Consider the following 21,217-nt stretch of genomic DNA (forward strand, 5'->3'; position numbering starts at 1 on the left):
CATTAGAGAAATGCAAATCAAAGCTACAATGAGGCATGACTACACATTGGTCAAAATGGCCATCATTAAAGTCTACAAAAACACAAAGGCTGGAGAGGGTGTAGACAAAAGGGAACCCTCTACACTGCCAGTAAGTTGGTGCAGCTACTATGGAGAACAGTATGGAGGTTCCTCAAAACACTAACTCAAAAAGATAAGTGCACTCCTATGTTCATTGTTCGTAGTTAGCACTATTTATAATAGCCAAGACATGGAAGCAGCCTAAATGTCCACTGACAGATGAATGGATAAAGAAGATGTGCTACATATAGAAAATGGAATACTACTAAACCATAAAAAGAACAAAATAATGCCATTTGCAACAACACAGATGCAACTAGAGATTATCACACTAAGTGAAGTCAAAAGAGAAAGACAAATACCATATGATACCACTTATATGTGGAATATGACATTTGACACAGATGAACCTATCCACAAAAGATAAAGTTCACAGACAGAGAGGAGACTTGTAGCTGCCAAGGGAAAGGGAGAGAAGGGGTAGGGTGGACTGAGTTTAGAGTTAGTAGATGCAAACTGGGCTTCCCAGATGGTGCAGTGGTAAAGAATCCTCCTGCCAATGCAGGAGATGCAAGACACGTGGGTTCGATCCCTGGGTCAGGAAGATCCCCTGCAGGAGGAACTGGCAACCCACTCCAGTATTCTTGCCTGGAAAATTCTATGCACAGAGGGATCTGTGGGCTACCATCTATGGGGTCACAAAGAGTCGGACATGACTTAGTGATTAAACAACAACAACTTCACGTCTTGATCTTGAAAGAAAAAGAAGAACACAGTAATGCAATTTTCCTTCTAGAAGAAGAGAATTTGTAAGACCAAATGACAACTCAAAGTCAGCTGTCTTTATAAAGAGGATGGAACGGGGCTTCCTTGGTGGCCCAGTGGTTGAGACTCAGCCTTCCAAAGCAGGGCACGCAGGTTCAATCCCTGGTTGGGGAACTGAGATCCCACATTATCTCTGAGGCAGCAAAGCTTGTGCGCAACAACTAGGGAATCCATGCGCTGCAACAAAGACCCAGCACAACCAAAATGTAAAAATAATAATTTTTTTAGGAAGGAAGGAAGAACTGACACCGACTAACAGGGCCAATCCTTTGTCACGTGCATTAACGGGATTTCTCCAAGGCAGTTACTCATACTTTGCAGACAGAATGTTTTGTGGGGCTCAAGTGAACTATGCATGGAGGAGAAAATGTTATCAGCAGTGGAAGAAAAAAAAAAAAAAAAAAAAACAGGTCACATTTAAAAAGCCTGAAAATAATCTGGGTATTTTCCAAGAAAAAAGAGTCTGACCTGAGTTTTTCTTTAATGTATCAACACCCTGCTGAAGATCCCAGTAAAAGCAGTTGTTTGTGGAGAGTAGTCCTCAAGGAAAGGAAGTGGTGGCAATCGGCAGGGCTGGGGCTGGAGGCAAGCAGAGATAAATTCTCTGTTCCCAGCAGCCAAAGGAGCCACAGCCCCTGGGAGATGCTGAGCTGATCTGACCTGTGCCAGCTTCCCTACATGAAGCACTGGAGGAGAAAAAGCTCCTCCTGTACCAAATGGCTGGACCATACTGGGAACGCTCTGAGCCATGTCTGAGTAAGACAGTGGGCCGGGGAGGCTGGCTCTGGCTATTTCTCCTTTTAATCAGAAGTCAACTGGCTGTTGTGAAGAGGCATTTGAGATGGGAAAAGTCTAACTGAGAAAAGACTATAAAAAGCAAGAAAATGGGGACCTCCCTGGTGATCCAGCAGTTAAGACTTCCTCTTCCAATGCAGGGGGTGTGGGTTCAATCCTTGGTCAGGGAACTAACATCCCACATGCCTTACAGCCAAAAAATTAAAAAGCATAAAGCAGAAGCAATATTGTAACAAGCTCAATAAAGACATTTTTTTTTAAAGTAAGGAAATGATACAAGTGGTCCAGCTCACATACAAAATCTCTGTAAGTAAATAGAGAAGGATGCAAAGACCAATGTCCTGTGAACAGCTAGGGACTTGGCCATACAAGGGACTCCCCCCAATCTCTCCTTCGCTATTCACCTGAAACCATCACACTGTTGATTGGCTATTACATGCATGTTAAGTCACTTCAGTTGCGTCTGACTCTTTTCAGTCCTATGGGCCATAGCCCGCCCAGGCCCCTGTGCCCATGGGATTCTCCAGGCAAGAATACTGAAGCGTGTTGCCATTTCCTTTTTCAGGAGATCTTCCTGACCCAGGGATCGAACCCACGTCTCTTATGTCTCCTGCACTGGCAGGCGGGTTCTTTATCACTAGCACCACCTGGCAAGCCCCAATACAGAATAAAAAGTTAAAAAAAAACAACAGTACCCTAATCTGATAAGCAGATAAAATGAAGCTCTGCTCAAACAAAGGCTCACCTGGGGATGGGAGGAGACTCCAAAGCAGAGAGGGGTGGGGAGGTGGGGTCCCTGTGTGATGGCGCAGTTCACCCCACTGATCGCTAACTAGTTCCCACTTGGCCAGGGAGGGTGAGGGACCAACAGCCAGGTTCAGAACTGCCCTCTACACCTACCTGGGGAAGACCCCTCCCCTGAGGGTCTGCACTCACTGCCTGTGGAAGAAAGGAAAGCTGCTTAGAGAGTCTTCCTGCTCTGAGGCCAGAGGCTGATGCAGGAAAGCAATGAGGAAAACGTCGACAGCAAAGATATTTCTCCACAGGACTCGCCAGGCAAGAAAACCAGAGTCGGCAGCTGTTCTCTTCTGCAGGGATCTTCCCGATCCAGGGATCGAACCCGGTCTCCTGCACTGCAGGGAGATTCTTAACTGTCTGAGCCACCAGGGAATTCCTGCATATTTAGAACGTTTACCTTAAGAAGACACTGTTAATGAACCAGAGTGTTAGAAACGGAAGGGATTTCACAAACCCTGGTTTCAGTAGTTTAAGCATACGGGTCCCTTCCAAAACAATACTAGTAATGAAAAATGCAGCTCCCTTTATGGCAGTACTTATTCATTTATATACATGGCTGCATAAGGTCTTAGTTGTGGCAGGCGGGATCTTCAGTGGCAGCATGCCAGGTCTAGTTCCCTGACCGAGGTCTCCTGTATTGGGAGTGCAGAGTCTCCCTGGACCACCAGGGAAGTCCCCTTTATGTCAGTACTTTTGATAACCACTGACTCAGGAGATATAAAATGATCTAAAGAACTCAGTAATAGACTGAGATTCATTGTTACCTTATCACTGTGCAGGAAGCATCACTATGAACAAAGCTAGCGGAGGTGATGGAATTCCAGCTGAGCTATTTCAAATCCTATAAGATGATGCTGTTAAAGTGTTGCACTCAATATGCCAGACAATTTGGAAAACTCAGCAGTGACCACAGGACTGGAAAGGTCAGTTTTCATTCTAATCTCAAAGAAAAGCAATGCCAAAAATACTGCAAGTTAGGCTTTGACAGTAGGTGGACTGAGAACTTCCAGATGTTCAAGCTGGATTTAGAAAAGGCAGAACCAGAGATCAAATCACCAACATCCACTGGGTGATAGAAAAAGCAAAGGAATTCCAGAAAAATGTCTATTTCTGCTTCACGGACTATGCTAAAGCCTTTGACTGTGTGGATCACAACAAACTCCGGAAAATTCTTAGAGATGGGAATACAAACCACTTTACCAGTCTCCTGAGAAACCTATATGCAAGTCAAGAAGCAACAGTTAAAACCAGACATGGAACAAGAGACTGGTTCAAAATTGGGAAAGGAGTACATCAAGGCTGTATATTATTATCCTGCTTATTTAACTTACATGCAGAGTAAATCATGTGAAATGCCAGGCTGGATCAATCACAAGCTGGAAACAAGACTGCTGGGGGAAATATCAACTATCTCAGATATGCAGATAATATTCTAATGGCACAAATCAAAGAGGAACTAAGGGGCCTCTTGATGAGAATGAAGGAGGAGAGTGAAAAGCTGGCTTAAAACTCAACATTCAAGAACTAAGGTCATGGCATCTGGTCCCATCACCTCATAGCAAATAGATGGAGAAACAGTGGAAACAGTGACAGATTCTACATTCTTGGGTTCCAAAATCACTGTGGATGGTGACTGCAGCCATGAAATTAAAAGACACTTGCTCCTTGGAAGAAAAGCTATGACAAACCTAGACAGAACATTAAAAAGCAGAGACATCACATCCATATAGACAAACCTATGTTTTTCCAGTAGTCATATACAGATGTGAAAGTTGGACCATAAAGAAGGCAGAGTGCCAAAGAATTGATCCTTTCAAACTGTGGTGCTAGAGAAGATTCTTGAGAGTTCTTAAACTGCAAGGAGATCAAACCAGTCAATCCTAAAGGAATCAACCCTGATCATTCATTGGAAGAACTGATGCTGAAGCTCCAATACTTTGGCTACCTGAAGCAAAGAGTTGACTCACTGGAAAAACTCTGATGCTGGAGAAGATTGAGGACAGGAGGAGAACGGGGCGACAGGATGAGATGGTTGGATGGCATCATCGATTCAATGAAAATGAGTTTGAGCAAACTCTGGGAGACAGTGAAGGACAGGGAAGCCTGGCATGCTGTAGTCCATCAGGTTGCAAAGAGTCGGACACAACAGCAACAATTCAAAAGCACAGCATCCTGTGTTCAGTCTACAGGGTTCCCGGTGGAGATGCGAATTTAGAGAACTCTTGCAGTAATTCTAGGTACCACCCTGAGGAAGCTGCAGGCTGGCAGAGGGGTGGTAACTTAAGTCCCTTAACTTCCTTTAACCAGCCAGTCAGTGGTTGATTATCTGGCCTCACTACACTGCTCGGGTAATAGCTAGGAATCTTTCCTTTCACTTCCATCTCAGGGACCCTGAGGGTCCTTCCTTTCCCTAAACAGGTGAGTCCAGACTAGGGTGTAGAAGGAGAATATTCTGACACTTCGTCTGTGCTTTATTTCCATGCTTCCCTGTTCAGTTCAGTTGTTCAGCTACGTCTGACTCTTTGCAACCCCATGGACTACAGCACGCCAGGCTTCCCTGTCCATCACCAACTCTTGAGCTTGCTCAAACTCACGTCCATTGAGTCAGTGATGCCATCCAACCATCTCATCCTTTATCGTCCACTTTTCCTCCTGCCTTCAATCTTTCCCAGCATCAGGGTCTTTTCCAATGTGTCAGTTCTTTGCATCAGGTGGCCAAAGTACTGGAGCTTCAGCATCAGTCCTTCCAATGAATATTCAGGACTGATTTCCTTTAGAATTGACTGGTTGGATCTCCTTGCTGTTCAAGGGGCTCTCAAGAGTCTTCTCCAACACCACAGTTCAAAAGCATCAGTTCTTTGGAGCTCCGCTTTCTTTACAGTGCAACTCTCACATCCATACATGACTTCTGGAAAAACCATAGCTTTGACTAGACGGACCTTGTTGGTAAAGTGACATCTTTGGTTTTTAATATGCTGTCTAGGTTGGTCATAGCCTTTCTTCCAAGAAGCAAGCGTCTTTTAATTTCATGGCTGCAGTCACCATCTGCAGGGATTCTGCTTCCTGTACTTAAGCCGTCTCAGTCGGCCAGAGGCATCCACAATGCCTGCTCGGGAGCTAGGATTATTAAGGCGAGAAGAGAAAGAGAGGTGTTTTGCTTTTCACTTGAAAGTAGATTCTGAAAGCCCTCCTCAGAAAGGAGTTTTGGGTGCCAACCGTTTGAACTGTACTAGGGAGTCTCTCATCTATGTGCTCAGTCCTTCCATCATGTCCGACTCTTGCAACCCCGCTGACTGTAGTCCATCAGGCTCCTGTGTCCATGGACTCTCCAGCAAGAATACTGAAGTGGGTTGCCATTTCCTACTCCAGGGCATCTTCCTGACCTAGAGAGCAAACCCTGGTCTCCTGCATTGACAGGCAGATTGATTATCGCTGCGCCGCCTGGGAAGCCCCTCTCATCTATGCGAGGACCCCAAAGGCACCTAGAAAGGGAGCAGAGAAAGGCTGGGACTGACCTGTCTCTAGACCCCTGTGTTGAGAGAGAAGGTGAGCAGAACAAGACAACCCAGGGGCCTGGGGGGCGTGTGTAAGGAGAGCAGTCAGCACTGAGAAGCAGACCTTCCTCGTCGCAGTGGGAGACCAGGCATGCAGCAACCTTCGCGTGTCTCATCAATAACCAAGGGTGCTTCCTGACTCCAGAGCAAACAAGGGCGCCACCTGCAGGGTGCTCAGGACCATGGGGTGCTGCTCGCTGCGGGAAGGGAGTTGGGAGGGGATGTCTGTGTTCTAAGGTCAAGTATGCACTGTGCGGAAGCAGGTCTTCAGGGCGAGTAGCTGATTTCCCCATCGAGGAGGCTATCTCGTGAAACTGATGCATGCAGGCATCCTTGAGTTTCCGGAAAACCTGAGCTCCTGCAGGTGGTGTTTGCTGGGAGTTACATCTCCTGGCTCCGGGGGAGGGGTGGGGGAAGTGGGAGAGACCAGCCTGGGAAATGGGCCTCTGGGATGCTTGGGCAAGCTGGGGGTGATCAGACGCAAGGAAGAAGGACCCACAGAGACCATCAGAGGTTTGTAAAACTCAAAAGACAATCCTGGGGGCTTCCCTGGTGGCTCAGTGGTAAAGAATCCACCTGCCAATGCAGGAGACATGGGTTCGATCCCTGATCTGGGAAGATCCCACATGCCACAGAGCAACTAAGCCTGTGCTGTGGAGTCTAGGAGCCACAACTGTTGACCCTCCCCTCCACTGCCTGCCTCTTCCACTCTGCATTCCTCACACTTGGAACATGCAGTGAGGAAAAATCAGCAGAACAGATAGTGAGGACTGTGAAAAAGAGAGAGAGACAGAAGCCCCACTAGGGGCACGTTTCACAATGAAAACCAGAGGGAGCCCAGGCTGGACCCGGGCCCTGGGCCAATCTGTGGGCGGCTTAGGTGAGTTGCCATGGTTACCGTGAAGCCTGGCCAGGGGCCACCAGAGCTTGGGGGTGAATAGAGGGTGACCAGGAGGTTCTGGAAACACAGAAAACAGAGACTCACCCTTGGGGAGAGACACGTTCTCATTGAAGGCTAATAAACCGTCATCCCCGACGTCAGCGAGTGGTGAGAGGTGGCGTGAGCAGCCTCGGATCAAACCCGCCACATCAGGGGGACCAAGGAATCGTAAACAAGGAGCAGGGCTGCAACTGCTCCAACGGCAGAGAGAATGAGTCATCCAGGGAAGCGGGGTGGTGGTGGTTTGCTGTGGCTTCGAAGAGGGGCGGGCTGAGCAGGCTCAGGGACTGCTGGGCAGCGGGGTGGGTCCCTTCTAAGGGATAAGAGAACTTGCAGTAGAAACAGCATGTATTCTATAGAATCGCTTTTGTTTTGTCCCAAACTTTGCATCTGTTCTCTGAAGCCTCACTACTTGGTTTCCCTTCTACCCTCCAGGTGGGCAGTCTCACCCACCACCTGTTACCACCTGGGTACCAGTGGCTGTGGTTCCATCTGCAGCCAGACATCTGCAGCCAGACTTCTGCTCCCCTGGAGGGCAGCTCTCCCTGCCCTCCATCTCCTACTTACTCCTCACAGCAGGTGCAGAGCACCAGGGCTGGGCCCTGCTAAATCCTGCATCTGCTGAACACCTGCCCCGGGGCCTGCTCCTCCAGAAAACACGCTTCCACCTGCCACTCATGAGTCTTCATCCCCTGGCTCTGCTCTGCCTGCTCCCCGCTCCTTGCTGTACTTTCCTGACTCTGAGCCTTCACACAGCCTGGCCCCTCTTGCTTAGAAGGCCCCTTCTCCTTTGTCTGGATTGAAAACTCTGACTCAGCTTTCCAGGGCCAGTTTAAGAGCTAAGCTTGCTGTCAGGTTCTTGCTGTGCCCGCCACTCCCCGGAAGAAGCGATGCTCCCAGCTTCACTGCTCCCACAGCACTTTAAATGCGGCCGTCACAGTGTTAACCTGGGGTGGGTGAGCTGTTTACACACACGTATTTCCCTCTAGATTATGAGTTCTTTGAAAGACATGTCTTATTCATCTTTAAATTGCTTGTGCCCAGAATACCTAGTGCATGAACTCAACTGCTTGCCCCACATTCAGTAAATGAACATCATTTTTTTTTTTTAAAGTATTTGTCTATTTAGTTGGCTGTACCAGTCTTAGTTGCGGCACGCATTATCTTTAGTCGTGGCGTGTGGGATCTAGTTTCCTGACCAGGGATTGAACCCCAGGCCCACTGCATTGGGCGTGTGGAGTTGTAGCCACTGGACCACTGGGAAGTCCTCAGTAAATGAACATCTTGAAAATGTATGATTTATGAACAAGGTCTTACTGTGTAGCACAGGGAACTATATTCAATATCCTAAGAAAAACTATAATGGAAAAGAATATGAAAAAGAATATATATATATACGTATATGTACAATTGAGTCACTTTGCTGCACAGCAGAAATTGACACAATATTGCAAATCAACTATGCTTCAATAAAACATAAAATAAAATCGGAAGAGAAAGGCCACATTTTTAAAGAGTTCCCTCCAGTGGGAAAAAAAAATGTATGGTTTACATACAGTCTATCAGCCACACATCTACCACTTTCAGCAAAATATATGCATTGTGAAAGTCCTTTTCTGGTGTTCAGCAATCTGGATGAATGTAGTTTTCAGCTGTAAAGCTCAGGAAAAGCAGAGAAAGGCTGGCCTCCCTAGGAAGGCTGGTCACAGTGAGGATCGGCAGACTCCGTGGGGACAAATCCCCTGACCAAGAAAACGTGTCTGGGTCCAGGCCAACAATCAACTTATTTCAGACACTGTTCACTAAAACAGCTTTCAGCACAAGGAGAGAAGCTGGGGAGTTCAGAGGTGTGTGACCCCGAGGAGAGCACAGTGGACCTGGGGCCTGGACAGGACACACAGTGCTTTTGTCCGATCTCCTCTTAACAGGTCTAAGGGTGTAGAGACACAGCTGTGGTCACACACACTGCACGTGGATGGACGAAGCACAGAAAGGTCCGTGGGAAACAGCCAGAAACAGGCACAACTCGACAAGACCAACCAGGTGGAGAAGAATGCAGCTGAAATATCAAACCCCAACTGCAAGGGAGATGAGGTGAAGCCCCTCAGAGACACGGCTGGGGTGGTAGGGTCACCCGGGAACCCAAAGTCCAAGTCAGCAGAAGACTCCGGTGATCCTGTCCTGTCAGATAAAATTCAGCTGCAGAAGAAAATACAGGAGGCTAACGAAGGCCGGTTTATGTATCTGCACCTCACCTAGTTCTAGAAAGAATCTGGTGGCTGATGTCACTGTCAGCTTCCCTCTGTTATTTCCCTTGAGGTTCAATGCTTCGGCAATCTCCACTCAAGTTCCATCAGCCTTTCCTGGCCACAGAGCCATTAAAACTCCGGAAGCCTGACTGTTTTTACATCTCTGCAACATTTGCTTCCATATCAAACATACAAGGACACACTTCAGTAATCCGTCTCCTTAACCAGGACACGACCCTCCTTCGTTTGCATGGCCCCACAGGTGTCAGGGGCTAAATGAGCATCTACCGACCACCGGAACCCCCGGGTTATAAGTACAATCAACTGGGGCACAGAGCAAACAGGTTTTCCCCAAGACTGATGAACAGAAACTAAAAGCAAAGAGAGGTTAGTCATGCTGGTTTAGGATGCTACACTGGCTATGGGCTTCAGACTTTGCTAAGGAAAGGTTCTGCTAGAAATTCTGAGGCAGATCAGAATGTTATTGTTCTTTAGTCGCTCAGCTGTGTCTGACTCTTTTGTGACGCCATGGACTGTAGCCCACCAGGCTCCTCTGTCCATGGCATTCTCCAGGCAAGAATACTGGAGTGTGTTGCCATGCCCTCCTCCAAGGGATCTTCCTGGCCTAAGGATGGAACCCAAGTCTCCTGCATTGGCAGGTGAATTCTTTATCACTGAGCCACCTGGGCAGCCTGGGATCAGAATATACCATCCCCAGATGGTGCCACCTTGGTATAAGGATTATTTTGAGCTAAAGGCAGCAGCATGCAGGAGGAACTCTCTGGCCTCCCCCCCTTTCTACCTAAAACCAGGACATAAATTTCTTTTTGTGAAAGTGTTTCCACACTCCCATCACCCAGGAGAAGGAAAACAACCAGTATTACTGAAGAAAGACATCACCAAGATGGGCCTACACAAGTAGACCTCACTAAAATAACCCTTATCTGTCATTAACTTTTGCCACACATATACCCACCCAAAATTTACCACCCCTAGAAGCTCAAACCCCACCCTCACCCGCTTTGTCATTTTCCCACAATTCACCTCCCTTTGTTAAAAGGGTATACAGGCTCTGAAGTGTATTCTTTGGGTTTCTCTCCTTTCCTGCAAAGGGCCTGTGTACATGCATAACAAACCTTTCCCCCTGTTAATCTAGCTCTATTTTTGTGTTATTTTCACCTGTCGTCAGTTTAATTTGCAGGCCCCACGTACAGAACGTAAGAGGGAAGAGAAAAAGTTTTTCCTCTCTCCTACATTCCTATAAAAGGTATACATAGCATGTAAAGTTTTTCCCCTCTCCTACATCTCCATAAAAGGTATACATAGCAGGTGCTCCAGAGCAACAGGACAGATGGCCGTCCTGAGAAAACACTCCAGAGGACACCAATTCTTGGGTATGCCTGGACCCTCATACAGATAAGATGGGAGGGTGGAGGCCACTGAGTGGGATCCACAGATAAAAAGGACGCCCCTCCAGGATGGGAGGGTCCTGACATCACCCACTGTCTGTCACCCTGGTCTTTGCCCCTCAACAGTGTCCAGACTTGAGTCACAGAGGCTGAGGGGCCATCATGGAAAAGAACCTACCGGTAATAAACTGCCCTCAGCAACTTCCTTACTTGCTTTCTATCCTTCTCGATACTCCCATTCCTCCTTGCTTCTTGTTTTCTGATTCCAGTTCTCCTACTTGAATCTTTATACTCACATATTGCTTTGGCAAACATCTCTTGATTTTACATATGTGGGTGATGAAACACTGGAAGAAGTAAATACAGTTGAATTCGGGAGCTACAGAGGGCACATTTATTTTTCACATTAACGCCTTTTTGCTGTGGCTGTAAAGGTGTTGTAATAAGAATTTTGGAACCAATTTAAAATGTTTTCCTTCTTCCTACTGCCATGGCCCTGCTCCTTTGCCTTTGGTGGTGACCCTGGGGAGGGGTTGAAGACAAGGCCCCACAACTGACAGTTAGACACGAGTGCCAGCAGGCGGCACGGGGACTAACAAGAAGTGCAGAAAGCACGGTTCCTGCCAGTTACTGGATTGAGGGCTATTGCTCTGCGTTATGCTGCCTTTGATGGGGCAGAGAGAATAACGTGGGCCCCAGAGGGATGTCTGAAGCATTACTTCTATCGTCTGTCTCTTCTATCTACTTCTTCAGCCTCACAGCAGAAGCCCCATTCAGTTTAGTCGCTCAGTCGTCTCTGACTTTTTGTGACCCCATGGACCACAGCACATCAGGCTTCCCTGTCCATCATTAACTCCCAGAGATTGCTCAAACTCATGTCCATCGAGTCGGTGATGCCATCCAACCATCTCATCCTCTCTCATCCCTGTCTCTTCTTGTCCTCAATCTTTCCCTCATGAGTCAGTTCTTTGCATCACGTGGCCAAAGTACTGCAGCTTCAACTTCAGTTGTTCCAATGAATATTCAGGACTGACTTCCTTTAGGATTGACTGGTTTGATCTTGCAGTCCATGGGACTCCCAAGAGTCTTCTCTAATACCACAGTTCAAAAGTATCAATCCTTTGGAAGAAAGATCTCCTGGAGAAGGAAATGGCAATCCACTCCAGTATTCTTGCCTGGAGAATTCCATGGACAGAGGAGCCTGGTAGGTTACAGAGTTGCAAAGATCTGACCTGAGTACACACGTGCATGTACACCACAGAGATTGGTATATGCACTTCCTTGGTTAGTTTAAAAAGTCACCATCACCCACAAAAAGCCTGCCAGAATATTCCTGGATAAAAAGGACATTAAGGGCACATCACTGTTGTTGTTTTGGCTAAAGAGAAACCTTTAACCTGAAATTAGAAGACAAACCTAGATAGTGTATTAAAAAGCAAAGACATCACTTTGTTGGTAGAGGTCCATATAGTCAAAGCTATGGTCCCTCCAGTAGTCATGTACGGATGTGAGAGCTGGACCGTAAAGATGCTGAGCGCTGAAGAAGTGATGCTTTCAAACTGTGGTGCTGGAGAAGACTCTTGAGAGTCCCTCGGACAGCAAGGAGATCCAGCCAGTCCATCCTAAAGGAGATCAACCCTGAATTCATTGGAAGGACTGATGCTGAAGCTCAAGCTCCAATACTTTGGACACCTGATGTGAACAGCTGACTCATTGGAAAAGACCCTGATGCTGGGAAACACTGAAGGTAGAAGGAGAAGAGGACACAGAGGATGAGATGGTTGGATGGCATCACTGATTCAATGGACAAGAACTTGGGGCAAACTCCGGGAGATGGTGAGGGACAGGGAAGACTGGCATGCTGCAGTCCATGGGGTGGCAAAGAGTCAGACACGGCTTGAACAACAACAACAAAGAGAAACTTTGCGGGTGTGCTGTGAGGATTAAATGAGATCATCCGCATGATGGGCCCAGAGGAAGCCTGCTCTTTCCTCCACCCGGCTGCCCCATGCTCCCTCTGCCATCTGGTCCTCCCAGGTTGGGGCCCTGGCGACCTGCAGACACCTGGGAAAATCAAGGCTTTGGGCATACGTTAGCTTGACCACACTCCTCACTTCTCCTTGGACACCCAGGACCCATTCCTCAAGCATCTTATCTTCAACACACCCACACTCCCCCAGCCTCACAGGACTCGCCATCTGGTTTGCCAAGTTCCACCAGGAAGACTGCACACCAGCTGCCATCTGACCTAACAAAAGCTCCTGGACAATTAAAGTGACTTGGAATGCTCCAGCTAGCTTGTTGAATAATTTCTTTTTAAGGACCCATTGTTTTCCTGTGTAATATTTTCTTTTCTTCCAGCAGTACTTCTCGCTTCTACTTTCTTCCCTAAATGCAAACTTCATTTGCACGTCTTCACTTCTGATCATTTAAAAAGATATTTGGTTTATTCTTCATATGGCTTTAACCAGCTACTTAAGACTTTTCAGTTGTTATTGTTCAGTTGCTAAGTTATGACTAACTCTTTGAGACCCCATGGACTGTAGCCTGCCAGGCTCCTCTGTCCACGGGATTTCCCAAGCAAGAATACAGGAGTGGGTTGCCATTTCCTTCTCCAGGGGATCTTCCTGACCCAGAGATTGAACCTGAATATCCTGTATTGGCAGGCAGATTCTTTACCACTTAGCTATCAGGGAGGCTCCAAGAACTTTCAGTAGCATTACGCTAACTTCTATACTATAATTGATTTCACTGTTTTTCTTTTCTCACACTCATTCAGCTTCTCTTGACCTCCAATCAAAATTCCTTTGCTGATTATTGTTGAAAGGATTTTTTGGTAGTATTTTTGGTGTACGAAAGAAGTTAAATTTCAGTTTCTGGTTTGAGAATACTGAGCAATCTCTCTACCTGAATACTAAGCCTCTTGATGTCTGAGTATGTCTAGAGTGGAAAAAAATTAAAAATGGAGAAAATGTGCAAGGTTAGATACTAGTAAATTCTCATAAAGGTGTTCTGAGAACAAATCAGGTAATATCTTAAAGACATTTTGAAATTCCATTAAGAAAAAAGGGCAATCTACTAGCGCATAATGCATTATAAGGTAGTCTCCCTTCTTCAACTAGAACAAAAATGAGACAAGGTAAGAAAAATGTGACAGTGAAATGTGGCTATAAATAAATGAGAATGATCTGTCTAGTAGACTTCAGTCTTTTCTCAGCCATTTGACTGCGTTCTTCAGTAAGCAGTAGTTATGTGGTGAGTCAGCGTGTGTGTGTGTGTGTGTGTGTGTGAGAGAGAGAGAGAGAGAGAGAGAGAGAGAGAGAGAGAGAGAGAGAGAGAGAGAGAGAGAGACATCACACACAGTCACTCCTAAGCCCAAACTCATCCTCCAGAGACAGCTGTCAGGCACTTGCTTCCTGGGAACCTGGGGAACAAGAGGACAGTGTCCAGTTCTCACCATTTCAAAGAATGTAGTAAGATTTGGGGGGCACCATGGATTGTCATTTTGGCTATAAAAACTATAAAATGAATATAAGGAAAAGCTTTTTCCTTGTTTCTCCACCACTGCCTTGCATGAAATATGTGAAAGGCAATTATCCGGCCAATCACGGCATTACTGGGAATAGCCCTTTTGCAGTGCTTTTTCTCTCAGCTGGCCAAACATCTTCCAGAGGCTTCCCCTGAGCAACTGGGTGTTAAAGAGGCTGAGGATTTGAGCCATGTGTGGATGGAGAAAACAGGAAGCTGGTTGTCCTAAATAGTCATTTCAGCCCAATAACCTCAACATGAGGCTACTCATTAACTAGGGAAGCACCACAATAAACCTTGTATTTACATGAACTAGTTACGACGTGCGGTATCCATGTCTCATCACAGCTGATAACTGAGCCAACCTCACACTTCAAAAATAATTGCCAGTTTACAATGTACCCTGTCTTGTTTCTCAGGACTGAAACAGACTTTCCATTTATCACCTGGTTGCTCCCACAGTAGCCTCCTGCAGGGAACAGGGCCAGATCAGAAGCTGGGTGCCTCCCTTCCCCCACACCATGCAAAAATCAGGAAAAGGATTTCCCCAAAGAATCAAGAAGCCAGCCAAAGAGCCCGAGTCCCTTCCCTGCCTCTCTGAGGTGTCTGCCACTGAATTTTCTGTGAGAAGGAAGCACCACCCGTGAGGGCTCATGAGCAGATGATAAGACTGGCACGTTTTAATGGGAAACACCAGCTCAGCCCAGCAGGCCCTTCGCTCGGACTGAACCAGCCAGCCCCGTGCCAGCCTTTTACAGTCCTGGGAGGCGACAGAAAGAGAAGAAAACCAGTGTCGGCGGGGAGCTGGGGAGAGGGTGGGAGAACGCGTGTCCACGATCCACTTTATCACTTGATGAAACTTTAACATTTTTGCATTTCTGAGCATCCTAGCCCAAGACACACAGAAATAAGCAAGTCCTCCTTATTTTTAAATTACGAAGTCTTCTCCAGTCACACCTCTGCCCGCCGCCCCATCCCATCTTTTTGTTATTATTCCTAAGGTAATTTAAAACAGTAAATCAAAGCTTCCCCAACGCTGCTGGTTTGCGCGCGGCGAGCGCAGCCCATTTCAGCACCAGACTGGAGGACAGACGCCATAAGGGGCCCCCATGGTCCACTGACGCCGCCGGAACTGCTCCCAAAGCAGGTGTCCCGGTGACGAGGAATCAAGAGGGCTTTTTCGGGCCCAAAGAAATTTCCCCCAATAAAATGACCAACTAGCCACTCCATCTCTTCCGCCACTACTAGCCCTTCCACTTCTTCAATGGGGGACGTCCCTGCCATGACCTACTTACGGAAACAGGCTCCCCAGGAGCTTCCTCTGCTTCAAGCCGGACAAATGGGGCGACCGCGATCCCCAGGAGACCCCTTCAACGTTCCGAGTTGTCTGTCCAAACCTGCGCTCGGGTTTCCCAAGGGCTTTGCGGAGGGTCCCGGATTTGAGGAGCCCCCGCCGGGCCGCTGATACCCACCTGTGCCGGCGCCGCGAGGGCCAGGCTCGCCGTGCGCGGCCAAGATTATCACAGGTGTGCGTTTCGCGAGCTTCCTCCGACAGCTGTAGGACGACGCAGGCACCAGACCAGTCTCTCCAGTTGCAGAGACGGTCCAGCCCGAGTTTCCCTTTTGTCTCCGGCTCGTCCCGAGCTCACAGGAGCAAGGGCTGTGCCATCCGTTCCCCACCGACACGCCCCGACAGACCCGCCGGCGGGCGCCCACTTACCCGGGCCGAGGGCGCGGCTCACGCGCGGGCTTTGTCTCCGGGGCGGTGCTCGCAGGGGGCGGCCAGACCGAGTGGCATCGCCCCTCAAGCCCGGCGCCGGTTCCGCTCCGGGACTCCCGCACCTCGATACTGACCGGCTAGCGGTGGAAACGCGCGCCCCGCGCCGCCCCTCCTCCGCCCGCGGGGTCTCCGCGCCGCGTCATCGGCCCCGCCCCGCCCCGCGCCTCCCGGCCCTGGCGGGGGAAAGACCACGTGAGGCCGGGCGGGCGTGCAGGGGGCGAGCCCCGGCCCCGCTGGAGCGTGCAGTCACTCGGACACCAAGCACTCTGTCTGCTCAGCACCCCAGGCCGGGTTCCGTGAGCGCGTCCAGTCCCGGCCCCCGCAGAACGCGGATCCCCGGCCCCCGGCCTCTTCGCGTCCACGTTTTTTCGCGCCCCCTCCACGGCGGGGTCTCGCCGGGCGCCCGGGAAGGGCCGGGAAATCCCGCCCGCCGCCGTTCACGTCACTGATACGTCACCGGGGCTCCCGCACCGGAGCTCCGCGCCCTCCGCTCGCCCCTCGGCCCGGCTTCCCGACCCCGCGCTCAGCTCCGCGCGCCCGCGGCTCGGCCCCGCGCCCCCCGTCTGGCCCCGCTCTCCACTAGGAGCGCGCGTCGCCCAGAGGCTGGGGGAAGGGAGATGAGGAGTAAAGGCAGGGTCTTAGGGCCGTGGTCCTCGCGGGCTTTGGGGACCAGAGCCTTTGGTATCTTCATCCTTGCTTGCGGGTTAGTTCCTGGACCAACCGTGCTGGGCGCGGCCAGCAGCCATCCATTACTAAAGAATACACAATATACCCACCCCACCCCCATGGGGGGCAGTGAAAGGAGAAATGCTTAATACACAAGGTGTTGTAGATTCACAGGGCATTGTCTCCATTTACCGGGACGTTGCTAAGTAACGGAAATGAGGGGACGACCGCGCCAGCCTAGCGCTTTGGGAGTGGGAACGAGCTGTGCTCCTGGGCTGCGACCAGTGTTCGTAGACAGCAGAAGCAGTTTCCGCGGGGAAATCCTTGGTGATGCTTCATGCCTTCTGAACTGTAAGCGTTTTGCGATGGAGATGTTTTAAATTTCTCCGTTATTATCATCCTTTTCCTTTAGGGAGAAACAGTATAGGCGCCGTCCATTTTTCCAACTCCTGGTAAAATAATACAAAACCTTTGGAATAGGAAAGCTACGTTACACTTCAAGCAGTGTTAGCAAGATTGGTAGGAAAAGGAGGCCAATACCGCCCTGCCGTGCGGTAAAGGGCGCGCGGTTTCTTAGATCTCGAATCAGGGTTGACTCGACATTTGCCTTAGACAAATGTGCATCTTCCAAGACGCCAAGTGTCTGACGCAAATGCAGAGGTCAGGAAGGCCCACCTGGGGCCAGCAAACATCTCACACAGATTTTATTTTTTTTTCCCCACTGCTTGGAAATGCCCATTTAAGGCACATAATTAAACTATGGTAAAAGGACTCAAAAAAGCCACTGCACTGACCTTTTTGGAAAAGTGAGAAAGATATATGAGTACTGCATTTGAAATTCAACAAATCTAAAATTGGGCTCGTTATTTCCACCCCAAATCGATTTCTTCTGTATTTCCTTGACTCAGAGGCACCACTCCCCAGGTAGCTGGCTAAGCTTGAATCCTCCGTTCCCTTAGTATCCCAACTCTCATCTCAATTAATTCTAATCAGTCGATTTTAAGAGAAATCAATATCGACACTTTCAGATTCCTCACTTATTTTTTCTTTCGAATTTCTTACAATATCCCTTAAGATAGAATTGTCCGTTTTAAAGAGAAAGAAGAGGATCATTCGGAGCCAGTGGCTCCTCCAGTGAATCCATTGACAAGCAAGATCAGCATCATCTGGGGGCTTAGAAATGCAAATTTTCAGGACCAATCCCAGCCCTGCTGAATGGGATGCGGCCCAGCAGTTGGTGATGTCAGCCTTCCTCTCCAGGTGATTCTGATTCTGTCTTATCTCTGTCCATCAGCCAGGACTGCTGTGTTCACAAAAACTCAATTAACCATCAAGCTAAGAAAAAAAGGGAATTTTATTTGAGCCAAACTCAGGATTACAACCCAGAAGATAGACTCAGAAAGCTTGGAGAACAGTTAGAAGTCAAAGGCACAATCATATACTTTTTCTAGACAAAAGATCGTATATCAAAATGGCATGTTGATTTTTTACATGAAGTCCCCCAGGGATATAGGATATTATAGTCCAGGTAAGCCCATACATAACCCCCTACAGAGCTGAGAAATAAACTTCTTAAAAGTAGCTGGTCTTTTAAGACGTTACATTGATAGAATCAGAAGAAAGGGTGGAAAATGATCTTGAGGCATGCACTCTCATCTTGGAGAACCGTCTTGATAATATGCAACAGAAATGTGCACTGCACATTTGGGAGGCAGGAGGTCCAAATGGACAGAAAGAGACAATTTTGTGTTTACATTTTCCTGTCCTGCCTAAAAATGTACATTTTATTTCCTTAGCCGCTGTCACCTGCAACCTGGCTCCAGACCCTGGACATCCATTTCCCGTCCTGTGCCCTGGGCTCTGATATCTTTGATATCCATATAGCCACACAGATTTCTTACAATGGTGTTTGCGTGATGTATCTTTTCCCACCCTTTTAAATTTACTTGTATCTTTATTCTTAAAGAGGGAGTCTCTCTTCTTGGAGGCAGCAGAGAGTTGGATCTTGCTTTTATATTCAGCCTGACAAACCTGGCCTTTTAATTGGAGTGTTTGGATCACTTACTTCTTATGTAATTATCATGTGTTTGCGTTTAAATCTAGAGTCTTGCTATTAGTTTGTTTTCTTTTTGTCCTATTGTTGTTCGAAGCTTTCCTATTTTTTTTTAAATTGAGGTATAGTTGATTTATTAATACAATATTATATTCGTTTCAGGTGTGCAACATAGTAATTCAAAATTTTTATAGGTTATACTCCATTTAAATTTATTATAAATATTGGCTATATTCCCTGTGCTGTATATCTTTGTAGCTTATTTATTTTCTAGATGGTAGTTTGTATCTCATAATCCCAAACCCCTGTCTTGCCTCTCTCCAATTTCCTCTTCTTCATGGGTAACCACTAGTGTGTTCTCTATGTCTGTCTGTTTCTGTTTTGTTATATTCATTCTTTTTATTTTTTAGATTCCACAAATAAATGATAACATTCAGTATGTCTTTATCTTATTTATTTCACTAAATGCCCTCCAAGTCCATCCATGTTGTTGCAGATGGCAAAATTTTTACACTTTTTATGGTTGAGTAGTTTTCATTCCATTGTGTATATATATATGTTTATACACATCTTCTTTATCTAAATTCATGTGTTGGTGGACACTTAGGTTGCTTCCATATCTTGGCTATGGTAAATAGTGCTGCTGTGAACATTGGGGTGCTTGTATCTTTTCAAATTAGTGTTTCCATTTTCTTCAGATTTATGCCCAGGAGTGGAATTACTGGATTGTAGATCCAACCAGTCCATTCTGAAGGAGATCAGCCCTGGGATTTCTTTGGAAGGAATGATGCTAAAGCTGAAACTCCAGTACTTTGGCCACCTCATGCGAAGAGTTGACTCGTTGGAAAAGACTCTGATGCTGGGAGGGATTGGGGGCAGGAGGAAAAGGGGATGACAGAGGATGAGATGGCTGGATGGCATCACTGACTTGATGGACCTGAGTCTCAGTGAACTCCAGGAGTTGGTGATGGACAGGGAGGCCTGGTGTGCTGTGATTCATGGGGTCACAAAGAGTCGGACACGACTGAGCGACTGAACTGAACTGACTGATGGTAGTTCCAGGTTTAGTTTTTTGAGGAACCTACAAACTGTTTTCCATTGAGGCTGCAACAATAACATTTCCACAACAGTGCAGGTGGGTTCCCTTTTCTCCACACCCTCTCCAACATGTATTATGTGTAGACTTCTTGGTGATGGCCATTCTGACTGGTGTGTGCTATACCTTATTGTGGTTTTGATTTTCATTTCTCTAATAATTAGCAACATTGAGCATCTTTTCATGTGCTTGTTGGCCACCTGTATATCTCCTTTAGAGAAATGTCTATTTAGGTCTTCTGCCCATTTTTTGATTGGGCTGTTTGTTGTCAATTATATCTCAATAAAACTGGAAAAATTTTAAATAATCACATAAAATCTAAATTTTTTTTTTCATTTTGGATACTTTATCTCTAGAATTTCCATATGGTTTTCTGGAATCTTTCCTTTTTCTCATTAGATTTGTTTTTCTTTAAATCCTTGAGCATACTGAACATATTTTAATAGCTATTTTATTATGCTTCTCTCTGAATTCCATTTTCTTTCCTTTCTTGGTTTGTTTCCTTCAAATGAGTTTTCTCCAGTTTAGGGTCACATTTTCTTATTTCTTGCCTTATCTAGTAATTTTAAATTGGATGCTAGACATTGCTAATGTATGTTGTTGTGTGCCTAGATTTTGTTGACTTAATAGGGACTTTGTCCTGGCAGGCAGTTAAGTTCCTTACGGATCAGTTTGATACTTTGGAATCTTATTTTAAAGGACTTCAGCCTCTATTCTAAGGTTAGTTAAGCCTTCCTATGGTGATATGACTCTTCTGAGATATGGACTGGATGCTTGTATGTTCACCGAAGTCTTTTCCTCTGATTGGTTAGAACTCAATTCTCCTGGGAGCTCTAGGACTTGTTCATCTTACAGCTCCCTGGGAGTTCTTTGCTCAGACCTAGGGGATTTCATCTTCTGCACACACGACTTAGCATTCAGCCAGAGTCTCCAGGGCCTCCACAACTGGGAACCTGGTTCTCTTTGTCTGGGCAGCAACCTTCTGATGAACTCTGTGCCACAAATTCCAGTTTCTCAGCTTCCCCAAACTCTAATCTCTGATCCTCATTTCAAGACTTCTGTATTCTTCAGGAGGAGCCCCTTCTGCACCGTGGCTTGTAGGTGCCCCCAGGCAGAAAGCTGAAGCAACAACGGGATTCACTTAGTTTAGCCTCTTTCACAGGGCTCATGGATCTGTGTTGTGTGTTTCCCAGTTTGAAAATCTTTGTTTCACACAGGATCTCCAGTTTCCAGTTGTCTATGATGGCAGGGTGAGTCTGATCCCAATTTCCCAAAGTGGATGGGAGCAGAAGTCCTTGGTTTATCTTTTTAGTTTCCCCTCATTCCCTCACTTTCACCTTCTGGCCCTAACTCACTGACCACTTTCACTTTCTTATACCTTTGAATCTGGGCAACACTGGTTTCCTTCTGCTGCTGCTAAGTCGCTTCAGTCACGTCTGACTCTGTGTGACCCCATGGACTGCA

General features: G+C 47.1%; 1 protein-coding gene across 1 annotated transcript in view; it reads right to left on the bottom strand.

Moving 5' to 3' along the window:
• The window catches only part of GNG4 (G protein subunit gamma 4), a 68,891-nt gene extending 52,816 nt beyond the window's left edge, over positions 1–16,075 (bottom strand). The window contains exon 1 of the mRNA XM_070782344.1: positions 15,879–16,075. The gene's annotated coding sequence lies outside the window, so the exon portion shown is untranslated. The remainder of the gene's footprint in view (positions 1–15,878) is intronic.
• Between the last annotated feature and the right edge of the window lie 5,142 nt (positions 16,076–21,217).

Source organism: Bos indicus, chromosome 28, assembly GCF_029378745.1.
Source record: "Bos indicus isolate NIAB-ARS_2022 breed Sahiwal x Tharparkar chromosome 28, NIAB-ARS_B.indTharparkar_mat_pri_1.0, whole genome shotgun sequence".
Taxonomy (NCBI): domain Eukaryota; kingdom Metazoa; phylum Chordata; class Mammalia; order Artiodactyla; family Bovidae; genus Bos; species Bos indicus.